This window comes from Carlito syrichta, unplaced genomic scaffold (assembly GCF_000164805.1).
Source record: "Carlito syrichta isolate Samal-C Ts95f unplaced genomic scaffold, Tarsius_syrichta-2.0.1 Scaffold305704, whole genome shotgun sequence".
NCBI classification, from domain to species: domain Eukaryota; kingdom Metazoa; phylum Chordata; class Mammalia; order Primates; family Tarsiidae; genus Carlito; species Carlito syrichta.
In genome coordinates this window covers 356-6,413 of record NW_007249800.1, presented here as the reverse complement: position 1 = coordinate 6,413, position 6,058 = coordinate 356, and positions in this window count along the sequence as shown.

Sequence of the window (6,058 nt, the reverse complement as noted above, 5' to 3'; positions counted from 1 at the left end):
CTTCAAGAACTCTCTCATTAGGAAGAGGAGCATCCCTGTGGCCCCACTCATGGAGGCTCAGGGCGGGGCCTACTGGCCACAGCAACCTTAGAGGTTGGCCTGATGCAGCCACCTAAGGGTGTCCAGTTCTGTCCTGTAGATCAGGTTTACTCACAGTCCTACAAGAAGCCCTTTGGTCTGTGTTGATGTTTTTTAATCCTGTCTCCTTGTTCCCAAAGCATAGCATTTACTTTTCAGTAGTTGTCCCTTACAGGAGTTCCATAAAAAGTTGTAAAATGTGATATATATATATTTATAATGTGATATATATATATATATTTATAATGTGATATATATATATATTTATAATGTGATATATATATATAATGTGATATATATATATATATATATATATATATGACTAAGAAGAGTTTCTAAGTATGCTGACTGTCCAAGCATGATAAATGTAAAATAAATGGCTTAACTTTAAAATAAACTGATGTAGTGGGGCTTAAATTAGAAAAGTGTTTTGTTGTTAGGATATTTTTACCCAGTAGAAATAAAATAAAAATAAAAACACTTAAAAAAAGTAAAGAAAAGAAAAATAAGCACAAAGAAGCAGAAAGTGACTCAGCAAATGGCTCAGGGTTCATTCTACTTCTTATAATCTTCCCCCTCTTTTTCTTAAAGTGTTTTTTATTTTATTTTCATTTCATTTGTAATCATGATATCATTTCATTTGTAATCATGATTTTCATTTCAAATGTAATCATGATATCATTTCAAATTTATCAAGTAATTTTTGACTCTCCTCCTCAAAATTCAATTCAGTTTTCATAATATAGGTGTATTTCATGGGCATTTTCTTTGCTATGGCCACCTCTATGTATCTGAACCAGACCTTTGACATGGGGAATTATACAAATACAGCAACCCAAGGCAATTATTATCCCTATTACTATTATAAGGGAATTTAAGATAGATATTATTGTTCCTCTCCATTTTCCAAACCAATTATCTAACCAATTCAAAAAAGGATCACTAAAACCAGAGTTTTCAGCTAGTTCATTGGTTAGAGCACTTAGTCCTTGTCATGTTCTGGTAATGGTTATATCAGGAGCTGTATTGTTTGGGATAAATGTACAGCATTGTTCTCCTAACATGACACATACTCCCCCCTTTTCAGCTAACAACATGTCTAGTGCCATACTATTTTCCCATGCCATTCTACTGGTAGTGTTTAATTGCTCAGCTACTCTTTTAATTGCATCCCTGGTATGATTTTAAAAATCTCTGCTGATTATAATAGATGTAACTGATCTGATCTACATTTTTATTAATAGTAGACCACCAAAAGAGTGCAGACTCAAACTCTGCAACTATCTGGTTTTTAGCCTTGAATTTATTAGGGACTCCTCTGGGGACCCCTCTGGAGTCAATGTACACATTTGAATCAAAAGATCCTTGTAGTGCTCTCCAAAATCAGAGAGGAGTCTGAGTACTCTTAGATATGGGATGGAATGTCAGGGTAAATGGAATATCCAATGGGACCAATGCACAAATCCTGGTCCAGTTGGATGACAATAAGTCACGCAGGCTTTCCCTTCCACAATACCACCACATATTCACTTGAGGGATGTGTAAGCTCAAGAAGTTGCTGTGGGGTTCACCAGAGACATTTAGAATGTGGGTGTAAGTCAGCAATTATCCCACAGGAGTCAGTGAAACCTTCCCCTTGTTTAGAGAGACACAAGGAGTTATTCATAATCCCTATGGAAAAGAAGGGGATTGCCCTCAGGTCTGACCTCTGCAGCACAGTAAAGAGCAGAGACAAGTTCTTTCAAGTCTTGCTTCCCCAAGCGTCCTTGTCTTGGTATAAGGCAAGCATACAACTCATCCCAGTGGGGTCTGTGTCCCAGTTGAGAGGAAACAGGACCACCTGTGCATGTGGCTGTCCCACAGCACTTGTATAGCAGTTGCTTTTGTTTAAAGCTAGTACCGAAAATTTGACCCATTCTACCCAGGCATTGGTGTATTCATAACCTATTTTATTTTCTACAGTTTGTGATCCCTCCACTGAGTTTTAAATGATTCCATTCCCTAAGATCTCCAAATGGAGTAGCAGCAGTCCACACCTCTGGTGCTGTGTGGTCCAACATACATCCTCCCTCCAACTAGGACAGGAGGTTCCTGATGATTTGAGATAGGTTCAGGACAGAAATATTGATCTATCTGTGAGAGCTCCTTTGATCTTTTAGATCTCCACAACATAAAACTTGACAAGCATTAAACTTAACAGTTGGATTTTCTGGACACCTTGTGCACCTTCCACCTTTTTTCTTCCCCTTCCCTTATTAAGTCTTTTGTTGGTCCCTTAATATGTGTGTAATGAATCCAACCTTTTTCTGTTGTTCATATGGTGGTATTGGTGGTCATGAGTACTTGATAGAGGCCTTCCCAGCTGGGCTGAAGTCTGAAGATCTTCTTCCAGGACTTAATTAATACCAGATCTCAAGTTTGGTCTATAGGCAGCTCAGGAAGAGGGTATGGGGTAGATGTGACTTCTGAAGGTTGTTTTTTTGTTTTGTTTCATTTTGCCCAACCCTAGGGAGACTGAACTAAGAACTTGAAGAGTTTAAGCATTAAAACTTTTGATAGTACAGGATTACAGGTCATTGTAAGTTACTTTTTTCCACAAACCTTTAGCACACCATTTTTGACATATTCATATCATTTTTAAAAACACACTTGAACCTTTTATTTTTGTCCAATGCTTTTTATTTTTTAATAACCTTTTTATTATAGGACAAAAATATACCATGTAAGATCTGTTTCTATATAAAATGATGATGTAAAAAAAAACTTCAGCCAGGCTCGGTGGCTCAGCCTGTAATCCCGCGCCTTTGGGAGGTTGAGGTGAGTGAATTGCCTGAGCCCGCGGGTTTAAGATCCACCTGGGCAGCAAGACTGCATCTCTACAACAAATCAAAAAATCAGCTTGGCGTGGTAGCGCATGCCTGTAATTCTGGCTACTCGGAAGGCTGAGGCGGAAGGATCGCCGGAGCCCAGCAGGTCGAGGCTGCGGTGGCCGAGAGCGGCCACTGCACTCCAATCTGGGCGACTGAGTGAGACTCCAACTAAAAAAAATAAAAAAAAAAAACCAAAAAACTTCAATCTTTTTAAAACTTAAAGTCCTAAGTAATTAAAAACCTTTCAAGCCACAACAGCAGTCAGGACTGGAGAAAATGTTATAGCCAACTTAATAATATACCAAGACTTCTTCATAAATTCCCCTTTGTGAACCTTATCCTGACTTCTTCATAAATTCCCCTTTGTGAACCTTATCCTGACTTCCTTATCCTGACTTCCTGACCATTGATGACATACTTGGACTCTCTGTTTTGCCTTGTATTTCTCTTTTTCCTAAATAACTAGTCATTTTACTTCATGATAAAAATTTTATCATACAAAATTCTTTCATATACAAAATTATTCCTTTTCCTTTATAACTTTCCTTACCAAAAATGCACCTTTATATCCATAACTCTTTTTATATATATCTCTCCTACTTACTGATTTTTTTCATTTTTTAACCTTTTAAATAATCTCCAGATTACATAAAATAACCTAAAATTTTAGTGAAAACCTAAGAAACAAGAAATTCTGAATTGTCTGTTAGATATTAGTATTTTATAGATGAGAACCTTTATATAATGATAGAAACATTTTTCCATATCATAACTTTTTCTCAATTAAAAGTAAGCCAGACATTTAATGAGCTTTTAAAACAATTCTAAGATTTTTAAATTACATGATGAGCTTATCCATAAATACTATTTTAATTCATATTTATCTACTTTATTTATTTATAGCAGTTATCTCCTGGCTAATCATCTTTAAAGCTTGTGAACATCAGGTGTACGTTACCTAAGTAAGAACCTTAAAATTAAATACATGAACATTTTACTGATAATTCAGAAGTTTTAGCTGTTTTTTTTTTTTTTTGCTTCTTGTTTGGAACCAAAAATTTTAAATTAGTTATACTTGTAAAAAAAAAATATTCATATAAATAAAGACGATTTTGGTTTTGGCTAGGTTTATAGTTTTACAATTTTCATGTCAAATCTTGATACTTAAAATATATAGCAAAGGCAAATGTAAAACTTACTTAATTAGTAGACCCAGACAAAAATGTATGCTGACAATTCCAAAGACACTTTTCATTTTACTAATAATGTTAGACCCATTTTTATTTACCAAAGACCATCAAAGTCATATGAACTTGAAAAGCATTTAGATTTATTTATTTATTTTATGAATACTCATTTACTTAGAAGTCAATTTGGTAGCATGCTAGACAAAATGCATAACATACACACACATGCAAACATATTCAAACATACATATACACACAGAGGGATTTAACAATCTTTACCTCCAAACCTCAGTCATAAAATAACAACAAACATCATTTTACGAAAGACACATTATTTCAAACTATATCTCTGACAAAATTGGAAACTATTTGCATGGTTAAACTTTGTTTACCTCAATAGGCAGTCCAATAAAGGCTGTAGACCATAATTGGAGTAAAGTCGTTGCCATGGTAGACTAATTTTTATTTTATTTAATTTATTTATTTATTTTTAAAAATTTTATTTATTTTTATAATCAATAGTTTTTATTATGATGTTGTGGGGTACAGTTAAGGGTTAGGTATACAATATGTTTCATTCAGGCAACCTGTTGATAAGAGGTGTTTCCCCATCCCCAGACAGATATCTGCTACCATTGATCCCATCTCCCTCCCCCCCATAGTTTCCCACTACTGTCAGTCATTTTAATACAGTATTACATTGAAAGTTCAAGGTCCATTATATGAGTGAGAACATGTGATACTTGAATCTTTGTTTCTGTGAGAGGTCACTCAGTATTATAGACTCTAGTTCTATCCAGGTAGCTGCAAAATTCATGATTTTGTTCTTTTTTATGGCTGCATAGTATTCCATTGTGTATATGTACCACATTTTTTAAATCTAGTCCTCTTTTGATGGGCAGCATGGTTGCTTCCAGGTTCTTGCTATTGTGAACAATGCTGCGATAAACATACGTGTGCAGGTATCTTTTTTGAGAGTGACTTGAGTTCTTCAGGATATATTCCCAGTAGGGGGGTTGTGGGGTCATATGGGAGGTTGATATTTAGAGCTTTTAGGAATCGCCACACTGCTTTCCACAGAGGTTGCACTAGTTTGCACTCCCACCAACAGTGTAGAAGTGTTCTCTTTTTGCCTCACCCTCTCCGGCAGCTGTTATTTTTTGAGTTGTTGATAATTGCCATTCTGACTGGAGTTAGGTGGTATCTCAGTTGGTTTTGATTTGCATCTCCCTGATGATTAGTGAGGTTGAACATTTCTTCATGTGTCTGTTGGCTGCTCATATGTCTTCCTTTGTGAAGTGTCTGTTCATATATTTTGCCCATTTTATAATGGGGTTGCTTGTTTTTTTCTTTTCAGCACATTTGAGTTCCTTGTAGATCAAAGATGTTAAACCTTTGTCTGACCTGGTGTTGGCAAATACTTTTTCCCAGTCTGTAGGCTGTCTCCCTGCTCTCTTGATGGTTTCTCTGGCTTTGCAGAAGCTTGTCAGTTTAATAAGGTCCCACTTGTCTAACTTCTCTCTTATGACCTGTGGGTTTTGGGTTTTGTTCAGGAATTGGAGGCCAGTTCCGATTTCCATGAGGGTATGTCCTTCATTTTCTAAGGTTCTTATGGTTTGAGGTTTTACATTTAGGTCTCTGATCCATTTGGAGTTAACCTTTGTGCATGGGGATAGATAGGGGTCCTGTTTCAATCTTCTGCATGTGGTCAGCCAGTTTTCCCAGCACCATTAACTGAATAGGTTCTCCTCTCCCCAGTGGTAGGTGGTGGAGGCTTTGTTGAAGATGAGTTGGCTGAGAAATTGAGGTTTTGCTTCTGGAATCTCAATTCTGTTCCATTGATCTATATGCCTATTCCTATACCAATATCAAGCCATTTTGATGATTGTAGCTTTATAGTAAAATTTGAAGTCTGGTAATGTG